Below are 20,651 nucleotides of genomic sequence, written 5' to 3'. Positions count from 1 at the left end.
CATAAGTTATCCCAATAGTGTGCTAATGTTTCTAAGCATGGCTAAGCAATCACATCTAATATCTAGCTGAACCAATATATAAAGCTCAACTAGTCAATTTATAATAACCCAAGGTATCAAGGAATAAAGTAATCAAGAACAAAAGGGCTATAATAAACAATAGGTTAATTCCACCCAATGACATTCGAAAATAAATGCAATAATTGAATAGAAATAATAGCTTTAAACGGGATCAACATGCTCAAAGGGTTGTTTGGAATCTGTGTGACTTGCCTTGCTGGCCTTGGAACTCTTCAAATTCTTCTCCTGCGAAAACGGACTCTCCGGAAACGTCGGAATCTAAACAGAAAAGAGCAAAACACCAAAACAGCACATAAACAAGCATGAACAGTACATGTGGATATTTTTAACATGTAGATCTCAATTTTAGAAAAATTTAGAGACTTGAACCAACTAAATCCGAGCTAAGATGAATTAGTTATGAATTTTTAAAGATTAAATCGGATTAAAACACTTATATGGATTTTAATCGAATTATGACGCAATAATGAATTATTTTTGAAAAGGAAAAGAGGATTTCTTGCGTCAGCGGCTAAGGTTTGCGGTGGACCGGGTGCACGGCGACGGTTCACGAGATTGGACGGCCGAGATCGATCCATCCAAAACGAATGGCCGAGATCGACCGGTCCACGGCCGGACCACGGCGGACGGCATCGATGACATCGGCGATGATGTCATCTCCGGCGGCGACCGAACCGCGCGAGCTCGCCGGCAAACGACGGCGCGGTGGCGCGAACGGAGAGCACCTACGGGTAGCGGACGGCGCGGCAAACTCACCGGTGACCAAAGAAGCGGCGGAAGAACAACGGACGGCGACAGCGGCGAAGAAGAAGCGGCGGCGACCTTCGGCTTGACGACGGCGACGGTGTTCCGGCGGTCGACAGCGACGGCGGAGGGGCGGACGAGGACGGTGACGCGACGGCGACCACGACGGCGGCCTTCCCGAGCGACGGCGACGACCGGAGCGACGGAGGCGCACGGCTGGAGCGACGGCGGCGACGGCGGCGCTAAGCTACACGGTGCTAGAGCTCTACCGGCGACGAGACGCGAAGGCGAGGGTGGCGACGGGTAGCGGAGACACCGGGGATCCTTTTATAGGGGCAAGGACACGGCGGCGAAGGCCCACGGCGGCCGGCGACGAGAAGGAAAGTCTAGGGTTCGGAGGAGAGAGACCGATTCGATTCGACCTCGAATCCACGAATTTCCAAACTATTTTAGCCGATGATTCCAAAAGAGAAAAGATAGAGGAGATCGAGAAGATCATTTCCCCTCTATCGATTTCATCGGAAACGGAAAGGATCGGCCAGATTTGGAAGGAGACGGCGGCGGCGCAGCGCTAGGGTTTCGGGCGATGGCGGCGCGAGGAAGACGAAGAGTCCGACAGGTGGGCCCCACCTGTCAGCGAGCGGGAGCGCGCGCGCGAGCGGCGGCTCGGCTGCGGACTGGGCCGGCTTGGGCCTGAGAGAGAGAGAGAGAGGGTTTTGGGCCGACTTTCGGCCCAAAGCCAAAAGAGACTTTTTGAAACTTTTTCCAATTTAAATTATTCATGAAATGCAATTCCATTTATTAAAAATACTTCCTTAGCTCAAATAAATCCCAGAAAAATCTAGGAATTATAGAATTAAGCAAAGTATTTAATGAAATTTTATCTGGCCCCATTTTATATTGGAATTTATTATTTAAAATTAGATCTTCTCTTCTAGTCTTTTAAAATCATTTCTAATAATTCCAATTAAACAACAATTTATATTTTTAGGGTTTTTAGGATGTGACAAACCTACCCCCTTAAACAGAATCTCGTCCTCGAGATTCGGAAGAACTGGCGAACAGATGCGGATGAGCTAACTTCAATTCATCTTCTCGTTCCCAAGTTGATTCTTCTTCCGAGTGATTACTCCATTGAACTTTACAAAAACGGATAACTCGATTCCTGGTTCTTCTCTCACCCGTTTCCAAGATACGGATTGGTTTCTCAATATAGGTCAGATCCTCTTGGACTTCTATCTGTTCAAGATTAGCTTCTTCGGTAGGTACCCTTAAACACTTTTTCAATTGCGACACATGGAACACATTATGGACTCCTGTTAAAGATTGAGGTAACTCCAACTGATAGGCGACCTCTCCTCTTCTACTGACAATCTTGTAAGGTCCCACGAAACGCGGTGCCAATTTTCCTTTAGTGTGGAAGCGATGAACTCCTCGAAGAGGCGTGACACGAAGGTACACATAATCTCCTTCATCAAAACTTAGATCTCTACGACGATTGTCGGCATAACTCTTGTGACGAGACTGGGCCACACGCAATCTTTCTTGAATGATTTTTACCTTTTCTTCTGCTTCCCTTAGGATATCAGTCCCGAAAACCTGACGTTCTCCCGTTTGATACAACAAAAGCGGAGTGCGGCACTTCCGACCATACAGCGCTTCGTAAGGAGCCATCTGAAGACTAGCTTGATAACTGTTGTTGTACGAGAATTCCGCATAAGGTAAATTCTTATCCCAACTTCCACCGAAGTCTAAAGCACAAGCTCTCAACATGTCCTCCAAAATCTGATTTACCCTTTCGGTTTGTCCGTCTGTCTGAGGATGATAAGCAGTACTAAAGTTCAACTTAGAACCCATCTCTTCTTGAAGTTTCTTCCAAAATTTTGAAGTGAACTGACTTCCCCGATCAGACACTATTTTCTTAGGGACGCCATGCAAACACACAATCCTTGCCATATACAATTCCGCCAACCGACTTCCGGAATAGGTTGTCTTTACTGGAATGAAATGAGCCACTTTGGTAAGTCTGTCGACTATCACCCAAATAGAGTCATGTCCTGATGACGTTCTGGGTAGACCGGTGATGAAATCCATACCGATTTCCTCCCACTTCCATTCAGGAATCTTCAAAGGCTGCAGCAAACCTGCGGGCTTCTGATGTTCTGCCTTGACTCGCTGACAAACATCACATACTACTACGTATTCTGCGATTTCACGCTTCATACTTGCCCACCAAAATCTTTCCTTGAGATCCTGGTACATCTTGGTACTACCAGGGTGAATGGAGTATAAAGTATCATGAGCTTCCTTCAGGATTGCATCTTTTAAATCTCTGTTGTCTGGGACGCAGATTCTTTCGCCCAACCATACAGTTCCTTGCTCATCTTCCAAGAAACCGATAGCTTTTCCTCTTCTCATATTATTCTTAATTTCTTGAATATCGGGGTCATTAATTTGGGCTTCTCTAACCTGATCGATTAGCATGGGCTTTGCTTCTAAGGCTGCAACAAAACCTCTACTAACAATTCCCAAATTTAATCTTTCAAAATCCTTGCATAACTCCAATGGCAACTGTCGTCCTTCCGTAGCATTGCAATAGCCTTTCCTGCTAAGAGCATCTGCTACAACATTAGCCTTTCCCGGGTGATAATGAATTCCCATATCATAATCCTTAATTAATTCCAACCATCTCCGTTGTCTCATGTTCAGATCTGGCTGAGTAAAGATATACTTTCAGCTCTTGTGATCGGTGTACACCTCTGTACGAGTACCGAAAAGATAATGACGCCAAATTTTCAACGCATGAACCACTGCAGCCAACTCAAGATCATGAGTAGGGTAGTTCTTCTCATGCGGGCGTAACTGACGAGATGCATAGGCAACCACCTTCCCATCTTGCATCAGAACACAACCTAAGCCAAGCTTAGATGCATCGCAATACACTTGGAAACCCTTCTTTGGATCAGGTAAAATCAAAATAGGAGCTGATGTTAAGCGATTCTTCAACTCTTGAAAACTCTACTCACATTCTTCTGACCACTTGTACTTTACATCCTTTTGAAGCAGTCGTGTCATGGGCTTAGCAATCTTGGAGAAATTCTCTATGAACCTCCGGTAATAACCTGCAAGACCCAGGAAACTGCGAATCTCTGAAACTGTCTTCGGTTGTTTCCAGTTGGTTACGGATTCCACATTACTAGGATCAACGGCAAATCCTCCGGCTGAGATGACGTGACCAAGGAACTTCACTTTAGACAACCAAAATTCACATTTGCTAAACTTGGCATTCAACTGATGTTCTCGCAGCTTCTCTAGCGCAAGACGAAGATGTTCTTCATGCTCTTCTTTTGTTTGGGAGTAGATAAGAATGTCATCAATAAAGACCACCACGAACTTGTCTAGGTATTCCATAAACACCTTATTCATTAAGTTCATGAAGAAACCGGGGGCATTGGTAAGTCCAAAAGACATAACAGTACATTCGAACAATCCATACCTAGTGGTAAAAGCCGTCTTAGGTATATCCTCTTCTTTAATCCTCAACTGGTGATACCCTGATCGAAGATCTATCTTGGAGAAAACGGTGGCACCTTTAAGCTGATCAAACAAATCATCGATTCTGTGCAGCGGGTACTTATTCTTGATAGTCACATCATTTAATGCACGATAGTCCACACACATCCTCTGGGTATGATCTTTCTTTTCCACAAAAATAACTGGAGCTCCCCATGGAGATGAACTTGGTCTGATGTATCCCTTTTGAAGCAAATCGTCGACTTGCCTTTTGACTTCTGCCAACTCATTGGCTGCCATTTTGGAAGGTCTCTTATGGATCGGAGTTGTTCCGGGTATCAGATCTATTCTGAATTCAATATCTCTCTTAGGCGGCATACCAGGTAAATCGTCCGGGAACACGTCCAGGTATTCTTGTACTACGGGAATCTCTTCCAAAGCTATTTGGTTCAGACTTGACCTTAAAGACTCAGAAGACAGTGCATGAACTGTTACAACTCGACCATCATTGCTGGTGAGAGTTACTTTTCTGTTGGCACAGTCTATCACACCTTTATACCTGACTAACCAGTCCATCCCTAGGATGACATCAAGATCTTTGGATTCTAACAAGATAAGATTGGCCAGAAATGGCACTTCTTGAATTTCTATTCTGACAGAGGGGCTACGTTGCAAAGAGAGTACTTGATTACTCGGGGTACTAACCATCAAAGGACGTCTAAGATCTTCTACTTCCATCCCATGATTTCCCGCAAAACTCATAGATAAAAATGAATGTGTAGCACCAGAATCGAAAAGCACTGTTGCAGGAACTGAGTTAACAAGGAACGTACCCAAAATCACATCTGGAGCACCTTGAGCTTCTGCAGCAGCAACATGATTGACACGAGCCTTTGGCGTAGGTGCGGTAAAGTTACTCTGGGTAGGGACAATCTTCGTGCGTCGGGGCTTCGGACACTTGTCAGAGTAATGTCCTGGTTCACCACAGTTGAAGCATACTCCGGGCTTGCTGCCTTGCTCCTTCTTGGCAGGCTGTTGTTGTGTTGGAGCTGCCACAGGACGTGGAGCTTGATTTCGGATGTTGTTGCCAGCATTGTTGTTGAAGAACTGACGCTGCGGACGAACAACAGACGAAGAACCTCCTTGTGGCATGGACTGGGGTCCTAAAGTAAGACGCGGCCTCTGACTATTCCCCTGTTGTGCCTTGAAGTGAGCAATCCGACGTTTCTTCTGCTCCATGCGGTTGTACTTGTCCTCCTGTCGAATAGCCTTATCCACTAACTTCTGGAAATCATGGTAATCCCCAGTCATGAGTGGGTAAGACCGCTCATCATTAAGTCCCTCCAAGAACCTCTCCTGACACTCTTCATCAGTGCGCACATCTTCTGGAGCATAACGAGCCAGACGATTGAACTCGTGTAGATACTCGGTGACCGTGTGAGATCCTTGGATGAGCGACCTAAATTCTTTCTTCTTGAGAGACACCACTCCCGATGGTATATGCGTCTTCCGAAAAGCAGCGGTGAATTCAAGCCAAGTGATAGGTTCAGCAGTAGTCCTGTTAAGGCGGAAGTGATCCCACCACTCAGAGGCAGGGCCATGCAGTTGGTGTGATGCAAATGAGACCTTGTCCTGATCGGTGCACTGAAGCAAATCCAACTTCTTCTCTATGGCGTGCAGCCAATCACCAGCTTCAACAGGATTAGTGGTGCTAGAGAAAGTGGGCGGCCTCACACGAAGAAATTCTGCTAACTTGTTCTGGGGAGGTGCCTGGTTATTTCCCTGGTTCTGCTGGTTCTGGAGTTGCTGCATCATCATGTTCATAAGCTGTGCCTGTTGAGCCAGGACTTGGGCAAGTGTGGGATTCTCTCCATTGTTGTTGTTGTTATTGTTGGGGCCATTCCCGTTGCTGCGAGTGAGCACCATCTGGCATGGGCAAGAGCACAAGAAGAGAAACCGGGGAAAACTACTTAGGACAGAGAAGTAATTTTTCTTCTAACTTAACTTTTATTGATCTTAACTGAGTTTCATTATTACAAAACTGAAGAATCTCACACCACTAAACTCCCCAACTACCTAACACTCGAAAGCAAACAAACGCATGCACTTACATCCCACCACTGATGTAAACCACATGCAGAACCCACACACACAACCACACTTAAAACAAGCAAACTAACACAACGACCTAGGACAACGGCTTGACAAGGAACTCTAGGTCTTCCGGGCATCGGAGTTGATTGAAGGCTCGTTCGGCTCGTCTTCATCATCTTGAGTGGCTCCCCACTCGACCTTTGAATGGGTGCGCTTTGATTCTTCTCCTTCATCATCACTTACATTGACGACCGGAGGATCTGCTAGGGCTGGGGTAACTTCTTTCTCCACCACACGGACCTTTGGCGCCAATTGGTAGCGAGGGATGAATAGAGCTCTCTTCCTTGCGGTAAGACGAACCCTGGCCTTCTGCGGCGGTGCTTCTCCCTTCAATGTGGCTAGTTCCTTCTCCAAACGATCCACCTTGTCTTCTAGCTTGCAAATCTTACCGCGATTCCGGTCTTCACGATCTTGAGATGCTAGCACAACCTCCGCGCGGGTCTCATCCATAGCCCACAGCATCTCAACCAGATGCCTTGTGGTAGCATCATTCTCAATCCCCTCAGTCTCAAGGTAGCTGCCACGGTCACTTCCCTGGGGTTGGCGAGGATGGTAGCGATACTCAGTGTCGGCCAACTGATCACTGTAGCGATCGCGGAGCTCTCCTATGGCGATCCTTGCCACCTCCTGACATGCATGAATATAATTTCCTCCTCCAGCTTCGAACATCACTGATGGGATATCTTCACTATTACTGTTCAAGGTGACTTTGACTCGACACTTCTCTTCATCCCGATCATGAGGAATCTGGGCATACATAGGGGCAGTCCCAAATCCTATGGCGAAGGACATCGTACGCAACTCCTGGACAAATCCCTCAACACCAAACAAGTACTCAGGCTTGTAGCGCGGCATCTAAAGACAAGTGAAAGGAGGGAGTTAAGACGTTTGTCCAATTAATAGCACAAGTTTTTGGATTAATTTGAATAAATTTAGAAAATCAAAGTAAAAGGTAAGTAAGTAAACCAAGCTTGCAAGATAAGTTGAAACAGTTGGAAACAAGATCACAAATTTTGCACTTTTGAACGACAGGTTTCAAAAGAAATAAAATAAAAGAAAAGTTATAAAATCAATATGCTAAATTTATTTCAATGCAGCAAGATTAAACAATGTTGTAAAACTTTTGCTGGCCAATGAGCCATTAGTACAGTAATAGATGTACGGTACTAATAACACAGGAATAATAATAAATAAATTTTTAAATGAGAACAATTAAAGGAATTATAAACTGCATGTGCCATTTGTTTGGTTTAATTAAAAGAGAAAGAGAGGAGAGCAGTTCTATTTTTCTAATATTTTTAGAGGGCTTCTATGGGTAACCATTGGGAATAACCTAGGGTCAGGGAGGCTCTGATACCAACTTGTCACGCCCGGAATTTCTATCCAAAATTCCAAACGCTTACATGTGTGTGAACCCTCGTCCAGGAATCAGCCGAGGCACACAATAACAAATTGATAATAGAGTACAATTATTACTCTAATTAATAAGCGAATAAAATGTCATTACAGAGGTAGATAGTTCCTCTCAATCAATAAAGATCTAAGCAGCAGAAAAAAAAATAAACGGCGCAGACGACTCGACTCCACAGGCAGCTTGACCAGGGCTACACCTAATCCTCCACACCATCAGCATCACTGTAGAACTCCTCCTCTGATGAATGATTGCAAGGTGAGTATATGACATACTCAGCAAGCCACGCAGCAATTATGCAAGTGCACAGGATAACAAAGGATGGCATAGTAGGGTTTCATTTGCATAAACAGCATTTAATAGACATTTCAGAATTTAATAAAACAGTTAAGTAATAATTAAACATTATTAATCCAACGCTATACAACATACCCTGTTGCATAGGCCCAACCATTCTGAACAACCAATCCCGGCTGCACAGTTCTATCTCCAAACCAGGAATATACCATTCCAAACCAGGAGCTAATCAAATTATTACCAGTCATAGTATCTTTTATTATGATGAGAGGTGTGAGACTAATCACGAAAGACATTGTTAGACCCGCCCATAACTGCGGGCACGGCTATTCGAATAGTTTTACTCTGACCAGAGCTGTACCACTGTACCCACAAGACACAGCCCCACGACATGTCACCATGCGCCTTGATACCACCACGGTACCTCAGAAAGGAGCTGTGACAGTACCCCTCGCACAACACAATCCACCACAGCGCACCGTTCCTGGATCATAATCACCCCCTTATAAACAAGGCATGGACTCCCCAGCGACCCCCGTGGGCTTATCTCCGCCACTTCTCAGTCTGGTGCCCCGCAATGAACCATGCTATACAAAAGGTAAAGCCGTTGCCCACGCTGGCTTGTGGTTGGCACGGTTAATGTTTCACAACCGAAACTCGTGAACCGGTCCTTAACTGTCATGAGCACGACCATCAAAACCATGTGCTCACAACCCACCATTATCAGGTTTTAGTTGGCAAATTAATTAATTAACCAATCATGATTAACCATCATGAGTTATCATTAAGCCATCATTAAATAATAGTGGGTCATAAGTTATCCCAATAGTGTGCTAATGTTTCTAAGCATGGCTAAGCAATCACATCTAATATCTAGCTGAACCAATATATAAAGCTCAACTAGTCAATTTATAATAACCCAAGGTATCAAGGAATAAAGTAATCAAGAACAAAAGGGCTATAACAAACAATAGGTTAATTCCACCCAATGACATTCGAAAATAAATGCAATAATTGAATAGAAATAATAGCTTTAAACGGGATCAACATGCTCAAAGGGTTGTTTGGAATCTGTGTGACTTGCCTTGTGGGCCTTGGAACTCTTCAAATTCTTCTCCTGCGAAAACGGACTCTCCGGAAACGTCGGAATCTAAACAGAAAAGAGCAAAACACCAAAACAGCACATAAACAAGCATGAACAGTACATGTGGATATTTTTAACATGTAGATCTCAATTTTAGAAAAATTTAGAGACCTGAACCAACTAAATCCGAGCTAAGATGAATTAGTTATGAATTTTTAAAGATTAAATCGGATTAAAACACTTATATGGATTTTAATTGAATTATGACGCAATAATGAATTATTTTTGAAAAGGAAAAGAGGATTTATTGCGTCAGCGGCTAAGGTTTGCGGTGGACCGGTTGCACGGCGACGGTTCACGAGATTGGACGGCCGAGATCGATCCATCCAAAACGAACGGCCGAGATCGACCGGTCCACGGCCGGACCACAGCGGACGGCATCGATGACGTCGGCGATGACGTCATCTCCGGCGGCGACCGAACCGCGCGAGCTCACCGGCGAACGACGGCGCGGCGGCGCGAACGGAGAGCACCTACGGGTAGCGGACGGCACGGCGAACTCACCGGTGACCAAAGAAGCGGCGGAAGAACAACGGACGGCGACAGCGGCGAAGAAGAAGCGGCGGCGACCTTCGGCTTGACGACGGCGACGGTGTTCCGGCGGTCGACAGCGACGGCGGAGGGGCGGACGAGGACGGCGACGCGACGGCGACCACGACGGCGGCCTTCCCGAGCGACGGCGACGACCGGAGCGACGGCGGCGCACGGCTGGAGCGACGGCGGCGACGGCGGCGCTAAGCTACACGCTGCTAGAGCTCTACCGGCGACGAGAGGCGAAGGCGAGGGTGGCGACGGGTAGCGGAGACACCGGGGATCCTTTTATAGGGGCAAGGACACGGCGGCGAAGGCCCACGGCGGCCGGTGACGAGAAGGAAAGTCTAGGGTTCGGAGGAGAGAGACCGATCCGATTCGACCTCGAATCCACGAATTTCCAAACGATTTTAGCCGATGATTCCAAAAGAGAAAAGATAGAGGAGATCGAGAAGATCATTTCCCGTCTATCGATTTCATCGGAAACGGAAAGGATTGGCCAGATTTGGAAGGAGACGGCGGCGGCGCAGCGCTAGGGTTTCGGGCCACGGCGGCGCGGGGAAGACGAAGAGTCCGACAGGTGGGCCCCACCTGTCAGCGAGCGAGAGCGCGCGCGCGAGCGGCGGCTCGGCTGCGGACTGGGCCGGCTTGGGCCAGAGAGAGAGAGAGGGTTTTGGGCCGACTTTCGGCCCAAAGCCAAAAGAGACTTTTTAAAACTTTTTCCAATTTAAATTATTCATGAAATGCAATTCCATTTATTAAAAATACTTCCTTAGCTCAAATAAATCCCAGAAAAATCTAGGAATTATAGAATTAAGCAAAGTATTTAATGAAATTTTACCTGGCCCCATTTTATATTGGAATTTATTATTTAAAATTAGATCTTCTCTTCTAGGCTTTTAAAATCATTTCTAATAATTCCAATTAAACAACAATTTATATTTTTAGGATTTTTAGGATGTGACAACAACATTGCGAACTCAAAGGTGCTCACCGATACTACAAACGACGACGGACGACGGCCGGCGGCGACGACGGAGGTGGCGGCGCGATGCGGATGGAGTTCGGCCGGCGACGATGGTGGGGTGGAGCACGTGGCGGCGGCGCTACGAGGCACGGGAGATCACGGGAGAGGGGGCAAACGAAAGAGGAGGACTAGGGGGTCCTATTTATAGCCTTGGATTGAATAGATCGGACTCCTCCGGCAAGAAATCGCTCCGGGAAATCAAAAACTCGGTTTTGGAGATAAACTCAAACTGAGTTCGATTCGGATAAAATGCTCAACGATTTGCTCCGATTTTTGGGGGTAAAGATAGAGGAAGATGAGAGGATAAAAACCCCTCAAAAAAACGGAAGAAAAGGGGAGAGATTGGGGTGGATTCGGCGCGGCAAGGCGGCTCGGCATGGCAGCCGACTCGGCTCGGCTGGCGGCTGGAGCTTGAAGACGCACTGTAGCGACAGGTAGGTTAAGTAGACTTCTTGCCGGGCTTTTCTTTTCTCAGCCTGATTAGAAGAGGGAGCAAACCGGACTTTGGCTGAGAGAAGAAGAGAGGATGAAGGCTCGGGTTGGGCCGGCGGAAGAGAGAGGAAGGAAAGGAATGGGCCGATTCAGCCTAAGACAAGGGAGGAGAATTTTATTACTTTTCCAATTAAAATAATCACTTAAATGATCTTTGAATTGTTAAAAATACTTCCAATGCTCAAATAATTTCAAGAAAAATCCTGAAAATACTTGGACACTCAAAGTACTTAAAAAATTATAATTAGACCTTTTAATGATTAATTTAATATGTGGGTAATTACTGAAATGTTCTTTGTATGATTAAAATTAGGAATTGAGCTCCGAAAAATCCGAGAAAATTCCAGAGAGTATAATTAACCATGAAGAATTTAATAAGAATTAAATCCATCCATGCTTTATATTTAGGAAATTTTATTTCCCACATTTAACTTCACTTGTAAATTAATGAGCATTTAATATAAATTCTAATAATAATTTATTAAATACTTTATAAATCCTGAAACGAAATTCAGGATGTGACAAATCTACCCCCCTTACAAAGAATCTCGTCCCGAGATTCGGAACGGCTAGAAAGAAAAAGGAAATAGGTAAACTGCAGTCTATCTTATTCCATAACTCCGATAATTATTGTAAGGCTTTAAAGAAAACTACTGCTGCTTTGAAACTGGTGGCTGAGCTGTATCCTTTGAAGACGCAACCGGCACTACATTTGCTCCTGTGAGGATGATGTTATTGACTTGACCTTGTGGCTGTTGACGCTTCGGCTTCGGACACTCTTTTACAAAGTGACCTGGCTCATAACAGTTGAAACACACCCACTGCTCCCTTCCATTACTATTACCTTCTTGAGACTGATCCTGCTAAACTGGCACTAATTGAGTAGCTTGCTCGATGTTATCTTCATTGCTTGCATTAGTCTCTGAGTTGATCTCACCACTGATGCCCAACTGTTGTGACTGTTCTTGACCTGCAGAAAAAGATTCACCAATTTGGAGTGGCTTGATACGCTGCCTCTGGCTACTACCCTGTGCCTCCTGGAAAACAATCCTTCCTCTCTTACGGTTGTCCATCCTGTTCTTGTCTTCCAGCCGAATTGCTTTGTCAACCAACTCCTGAAAATCCTCATAGTCATGAGAGATCAACATAACTGACAGCTCATCCTTTAAGCCTTCCAAAAACTTCTCCTGCCTTTCCTCGTCAGTACGCACATCTTCTGGAGCATAGCAAGCTAGACGATTGAACTCATGTAGATACTCTGTCATGGTACGATCCTTTTGCTTCAGTGTCCTGAACTCACGCTTCTTCAAAGAAACAACTCCTGCAGGTATGTGTGTCTTCTTGAATGCTTCCGTGAACTCCGCCCAAGTGATTGGTTGTCCTTCTGCTCTGTTCATCCGGAAGTGATCCCACCATTCTGAAGCAGATCCTTGCAACTGATGTGAAGCGAAAACAACTTTCTCCTGATCCGTGCACTGGAGCAGTTCCAACTTCTTCTCAACAGCGTGCAACCAATCACCTGCTTCCACTGGGTTGGTAGTGCTAGAAAAGGTAGGTGGCTTCACACGAAGAAAATCAGCTAACTTGTTCTGGGGCGGCGGAGGATTGACATTGTTGTTCCCTTGCTGGTTCTGCACTTGTTGCACTAACATGTTGATCAATTGGGTCTGTTGAGCCAGCACTTGAGCAAGGGTTGGGTTCTCTTCATTGTTATTATTTGCACTTCCACTGGCGCGAGTGTTCACCATCTGTTGTAGATTAGAGAAGATAGAAGGAGAGGGGTTATACTAAAGTTAGGACCTTAACCATGTTACCACTAATCTGGTATGTGTAGTTCATTATATTGTTTAAGTTGATTAAGCAAGCAACCTAGTATAGTTACACGCTCATCACTGAACTACATCAATGACGGGAATGCAACCATACCTACACACAAAGCAACACAACAGCGTTCTACCCTACTAACTATTCTTCAAAGTCACTTTGGTGGTATAGGTGTTAAGATAGGTTCCCAACTTCACTCTATCTTGACAGCTGAACACTTTGATTCGACTATCATCTTCTTATTCCTCGATCCACTTGACTTGCAGAAGTTGACAACATCGACGTCTTCGAGTTTCTCCATCAAGTTTAACAACTACTCAAGTTGAAAGAGGGAAAAGAGGAGAGAACGACAAAACAATTGGCAAAGAATTCTAGAGAAGGAAGAAAGGAAAATTTTTCACAAATCATGTTTTCGGAAAATTTGTCCTTAAGGTTTGACCATTTGGCTTATCCTACAGTCGAGATGGCTCTGATACCAACTTGTCACGCCCGGAAATTCACTAATAATTTCCGAACTAATTTGTGCATAAAATCCTCGTCCAGGAATCAGCCGAGGTACACAAACTGACAATTTAATATACAAATCCATCATAATAATAACGTTACATACTTACAAAAGAAAAAAAAACAGCAGCGGAATTAACGGTTTAGCGATGGCTTCAGCTCCACTCCCACAGGCAACTCAACTGGGGTATAAGCCAAACGTCTTCTCCTTCTGGATCCTTTTTCTTCAAGGGAGGAGAATTTTATTACTTTTCCAATTAAAATAATCACTTAAATGATCTTTGAATTGTTAAAAATACTTCCAATGCTCAAATAATTTCAAGAAAAATCCTGAAAATACTTGGACACTCAAAGTACTTAAAAAATTATAATTAGACCATTTAATGATTAATTTACTATGTGGGTAATTACTGAAATGTTCTTTGTATGATTAAAATTAGGAATTGAGCTCCGAAAAATCCGAGAAAATTCCAGAGAGTATAATTAACCATGAAGAATTTAATAAAAATTAAATCCATCCATGCTTTATATTTAGGAAATTTTATTTCCCACATTTAACTTCACTTGTAAATTAATGAACATTTAATATAAATTCTAATAATAATTTATTAAATACTTTATAAATCCTGAAACGAAATTCAGGATGTGACATCATAGATGTCGAACACATGGAAATCTAAGATGACCTCAACGTTGTTGTGCCGTGTGGGCACTCCAGAGATAATCCCTAAACCTTCAGTAGTAGAGTTTGTGGAAATCCGGAAGGTTTTGACGGTTGGTTCCAACGGTATGTCCCTTAAGCAATCAAATGCAAAGGTTGCGGACATAATATTGGCACCAACAGAGGGATTATACAGAGCACGGACCAAATTACCTCCAATGAGACACGTAATGGTTAAGGAGGGGCATCAGATCTGAATTGATTCAGATGAGAGCTCTCCTTCCCTTAAACATTCGTTACTCATGATGGTGGTCAACTTCTTCACCGTCTCTTTAAGCATAGCTTTATCGAGAGGATCATTAGAGTGGACCTTGGTCGGTGGTCTCTTCTCGCAGGAATAATTTGAGGTGTTCCCATAATCTTCGAAAAGATCCTCCTCGAATTGGAATGGAATTTCCGGAGGATGAATTTCTTCTTCCTTTGGCTCCTGCGACTGCGATGAGAATTCGGCAATTGAGTCGGGTTCTGACTCCACGTGCAGAGGTTCCTCATGACTAATCTCGACCTCTGGGATGGCTTCACTTCGGCCGAAAGAATTGTTCTCTAAGATCAGATCTAAGATTTCTCTTTCTTCGGTGGTTGTCTTCTGTGCGAATGATCCTCCAGCGGAAATATCGAGATTTTCGGCAGACTCCTTGTCTAACCTGTACCGAAAATGTTGCAACAACACATGGTCGGGTAAAGACAAGTCTGGGCCAGACCGAGTTAACAGTGAGAACCTGGCCCAGGCTCCACCGAGAGATTCTTTCTCATTCTGTCGGAAAGAAAGGATGTCTCATCGAAGATTGATTATACGGGTTAATGGAAAGAAAGTAAGGCAGAAATTGCACTTAAGCTCCTCCCATTCACCGTGGAATTTCTTGACAGACAGAGTGTACCATTGCTTCGCTTCATCTCTAAGAGAAAAAGGAAACAATTTCCACTTAAGAGTTTCATGTGTCATGCCTACGATGGATAGACATGAACACACTAGCTCAAAATCCCCAAGACGGAGATATGGGTTTTCACCGGTACTACTAGAGAAGGTTTTCTCTTGAACCATGGCTATAAAGCCAGGACTGATTTCGTAGCCATCCGAAAGGATTGGTTTTGAAGAACAGGATGGCTCACAAAGATCAGCCCGAGGAGCAGAAAGGTTTTGAATTGTGGGTTGCTCCATCAAGGACAGGAATAAAAGAAGAAAAATAAAAATAAAGATATGAGGATGACCTAGACTCTGATAAATTAGCAACCGTTCCCCGGCAATGGCGCTAGAAATGCTTGTTGGTATTTCTTACGACCATAGATAAATCCGTAAGCGCACGGAATACCGCTGTAGCACTTCACCTTCCGGTGACCCCAAAAGGATATCGAACTCAGGGAACACATGTAATCTATCTAAGGTTAAGATGATCAAAAGACAATAACTATAGGTAGGCAGGCTAGAGAGGACTTTCCATGTGTTTTAATTATCTATGCTAAGCAAGATAATTCCCTATCTGTTGCTTCGGGCACCGACCCCTGCTGGTCTGCCAACGTGGTTCCGGCTATAGCTCTATGATGTATCCGAACGTGGAGGATTACTTGGACGAGATTCAGGGCTGTCACCACCTGCCGCCTACCTCTGACAAATCCGTGGGATACACAACAAACAAAGGTAAGTTCTAACCTAGACACCATGCTTAAGTTATTAATTACTACTCTAATACTTGCGCAGGAACTTCCTTCTCTATCCAGAGTCCTAGTACTAGAGCACTTAGTATGAATACTAAACAATGAACCCGCAAAGATGGAAATATATCTTACTTAGACTAAATAATTAAATAACAAAAGAAAGGAACACGAATGTTTAGTTTATAGAAGAAGTTCTCCGAACCCGGAGCAGAGTGTACCGACAGCTCCGGTACTCATCCCGAATTCCTCCTAGGAACCTACACTCGTCGAGGTAGAAGTCGGATGAGTGCCAAACTTCCGGACACTCCTCTAGAGCTTCCCCTCACTCTCTACCTTATTCTAGTGTACAAAAGATACAATAGAGCCTCATGTGATTCAGCTCAAAGTTGTGTGTTGTAAATGAATGAGAGGAGCTCTATTTACAGGTATGGGAAACGACCAAACTACCCCGCAACCGTCATTGGGATGAAATCAGGACCGTCTATGTGAAAGATGGCGATGAATGGCCACCAAAGTGGTTTGGCCGAACTAGAGGTTCGACCGAACCCGGGACGGCTCTGTTCGGCTCGTTTTTCATCGTGGACACTAATTTTGAGGCCCTCAGCCCATTGGCATGATAGTTGGGCCCATTTGGAGTTGTTTAATTTACTTATGGGGCCTCCAATCCGTGTAAATGTATCCTGAATGCGCAGGGATGCAGTTTGTCGCTTGACGGATGTGTGTTTTCTTCTCAAAATACCTGCATACACATATTTCACCAACACTAGTGGAAATGATTAGTAATAATACCTACCACTAAGTTGGATACCATGTTTTATTTCATTATATGCAGGTATTGACGGTCAAATATTATGATTTAAGGATCGTCAACAGCCGGTGCCTACGTCGATGGTGAAATGGGAGTGGAACTGGATGCAGAAGTGGTTCTACATCGTCAACCCCTACCCCGCTGAAGACGACAAGGCAAACTGGCTCTACTTTCGGTGCCTCGCTGTCTCCATCATCGCTAAGCCGAATGTGGAGGTCGACGGCACCCTTGAGTCCCGGCTCATCCTCTTTCGCAAGGTTGCACGGCGGCTAAGTACCCGCGACCTCTACGAGTAGTTTTGCCTACTTCGGATCTCCCCCCTCGCTCCCGATTGGGATGGTATCCGTCAACGAGGATGAGGAGGTGCTCGGGCTTCCCCGCCTTGCTCTCCCCGCTGGGACCGAACGTGAGTTTCTTTTTCTCCTTTCGATATCTATTTTCTTTGTGAGTATACGTTCCGACCTACGTCATTTCTTCCCTCCCCCCCGTTTCATCTAGTCCGCACCTTGGAGGACGCCTAAGCGGAGGCGGCAAAGATGGTTCGAGGCCTCACCACCGCCGAATTTGGTCGCCTGCTTCAACGTCAAGCCGACGGGCGAGCGAACCGGGTTCATGCCGGCGAGCTGCCTAGCCGGTCGATCCCTTCCAGGGCTACCGATGACGACATTGAGATGTCGAAGAAGCATAAACGAGCCGTCGCAAAGGGTGGCCAGGTGCGAACCCGTCGCGCTGCCAAGGAGGCAAGGACGCGGCCGAAACTGACGCCGATGAGGAGGACGATGATGAAAGGGAGGCCAGGTCCGACGAAGATGGCGGATCACACGGTTATACCCCCGGTCCAGTCCGGGCGAAGGCTGGAGTGAGTTCTCATGTCTTGCCTGTCTCTGTGCAAGACATTGTTGGGTCGAACGCACTTCTGGCTATTTCCAGCTCTGCGACAAAACTAGGGGCGATCGCCAGAAAGAAGAAGAAGGGGCCAGTGCAAATCGCTAGTGGCTTTACGGATAGTTAAGGGTCTTCTAATGGGACGCCTACTTCACCGGCGCCGCGGCGCGTTGCCCCTCGAAGGAGGCACCTTTTGCCACAGCCCGCCAGCGATGCTGAAGCACCGACAGGGAGGAGTGCTTCGGCACCAGCCGCAGCCCCTGTTGGGAGAATTGAGTCAGTGGAGGCGAACACTGTAACGCCCCGATTTTTGATCGGGATTAAAAATCATTAAATAATGCATTTTCTCGAAATTAAATAAAAATTAAATCAATTTAATCAAGTGAAATAATGGGAGAATTAAAATTTTCCATTAAAAATCATTGGCCGGGAATATTTTGTAATATTCTTTGTGCCCTAAAATACTCTATGAAATTTCCCGCGAATTTTTGGAGCCCAAGAAGTAACATTATCAATAGAAAGTTCATTTAATCAATTAAAATAAAAAGAAAACCAATTTAAATTCCCCTTCTTTCCCTTGGGCCAGTTTTGGCCCAAGACTGCTTTGCCTCCCCGCGGCCTGGGCACCCTCCCTCTCTCTAAGGCCAGCCGCCCCCTCCCTTCTCCCCTCGGGCCTCCGGCCCAGCTCGCCTCCCTCTCGAAGTCTGTTTTGCGTCCCCCAACGGACCTCCTCTCTCTCCCTCTGGCCGACAAGTGGGACCCGAGACCTTACCTGTCAGCTCTTCCTCCTACCTCCGGCCAACCGCCATGGCTGCCATTATCGCCCACGATTGCCGCCGAATCCGCCCACCTCCTCCACTCCGCACGCTCGCACCCGGCCGTGGGACTCTGCCGCCCCACGTCCTCCTCATTCCCCCACCTCTCCCGCAAAATCCGGCCGCCACTTCCCCATGTCGCCGCCACCACCATCCATCGGCCATTGCCGCCCAAATCCATCTCACCCCGGCTCCATCTCACCCTCCCGAGCCTATATAAATCCTCCCCGTGCTCCCCTCGTTCGTTTTCCCTCCTCCCCCGAGCTTCCCATCGCCTCCCTCGCTCTCCCCGCGTCGCTCCTGCGCGCCGCCGCTTGCCGGCGACCCTCCAGTCGCCCGCCACGGCCGCACGCCGCCGTTGGTCCCACCGTCTTCGCCGTGCTATGCTGCACCTCGGCATCCACTTCATTTTCCTCCTCCACCGCCGGAACCACCTTCCCACTGCGAGGCCAAGCCAATACCGCCACTCACCGCCTCCAGCCGCCCGCTACTGCCGCCCTAGGGGCCGCCCCGCCGCGCCACCACCGTCATCGGTATCGCTGTGCCGAGCTCTACCCCGGCCCTACTCTTTTTCCCCTATCCGCCTACGAAACGCCGCCGCCACGTTCACCATCTCTCTCCGTCACCATTGCTGCCTCCAGCCGCGTCGCATCGCCTCTCTGGTCCACCTCGCGCTGCGCCGTCGCCTTCCCCAGCACCACAGCCATCGTGCGCAGCTCGGCATCCACTCCATCTCCCTCCTCCACCCCCGAAGCACTGCTCCCACCGTGAACCCGAGATGCCACTGCCATTTGCCACCTCCAGCTGCCGCTTGCCGCCGCTCTGAGCCATCCCCGGCCGTCGCACCTTCCTCCATCAGCTTCACAGCGACGAGGGGAGGTCCGGCGTTCACTTCTCGTCATCAAGAAACCACCGGAGCTCCGTCCTCCTCGCGCGCCGGTAAGCTCCACCTCTTACCTCCTCCTCCGGCCGGCGATTCACGCCGTCTCGGGCCACCTTTCCCCATCCTAACCTCTCTACCACCCTCCCTAGGTCGTCCCGCGCCTCAGCCGTCCTTTCCGCACCGCTGGTCGTCGCCCGAGGCCGCCCCCGCTGTCTTCCCGAGAAGGCGTCGCCGCTGCCAGTTGCCCCTCGCCACCATGGCACTCGGTGAGCTCTCCCTCCGTCTCGCCTCCTTTTTCCCCTCCTCTGCCGCCCCCTTGCCCGCGTCGCGCCGCCGTCGCCGGCGGTTGTCCAGCGTGTGCCACCGCCGCCTTGTTGGGTTGGCCGGCGAGCCAGCCTCCCCTTTTGTCGATGTGGGTCGCGCCCGTGGACCACACCCGTGGTCTCGGTCCACGGTGCTGCCCCGGCTGCGGTGGACTGTGTCCACCGTGCGCCCTCCCCTAGTCCCGCTGACGTGTGGGGCCCGCCTGTCGGCGCCCTTCCCCTTGCTGACGTCAGCGCTTATCATTTCCTATGGAAAAATATTTAATAATTGCTCAATAAATTGGTATTAATTATAGAAATTCATTAAAATGGCTCAAAACTTCTAAAATTCATATCTAATTCATTCGAACTCCGAATTGAGCCATTCAACTTGCAAAATTCATCTAAAATTGAGCTCTACTTGTTTGTTTACTTTTTATGTACTCTTTGCTTGGTGTTTATTAGAGTTTTTTTTCTTGTTGTGTGTGCCAGCGAGTAGATTCTGTTGTTTCGGAAGTTCGCAGTCGCAAGGATCAGAGTTCAGAAGATTGTTGTGAAGAAGCAAGGCAAGCCACACATTCCCCTTGAGCATGTTGATCCCAATTTATAAATGTTTTACCGTTTGCAAATAAACATGCATGTTTTGCTAATTACATGGGATCAGGGTTTTACCTATCTGCTTGCTTGTGCCATATTTACTTGATATCTGACCATTTTCAACATTGGGTAATAAATCGACTAGCTCATGTTACTTATGTGACCTAGCTAGAACTATATGCTTAGCCATGCTTAATTACCACTAGCTAGAACTATAATTGCAGTATTAGACTTTTTTAGCAACAGAACGAGCTACGTGCTCCAG

The sequence above is a fragment of the Oryza glaberrima genome, chromosome 2 (assembly GCF_000147395.1).
Source record: "Oryza glaberrima chromosome 2, OglaRS2, whole genome shotgun sequence".
In the NCBI taxonomy this organism is placed as follows: domain Eukaryota; kingdom Viridiplantae; phylum Streptophyta; class Magnoliopsida; order Poales; family Poaceae; genus Oryza; species Oryza glaberrima.
The sequence above is the reverse complement of the archived record's forward strand: the minus strand, read 5'-3'. Positions refer to the sequence as shown.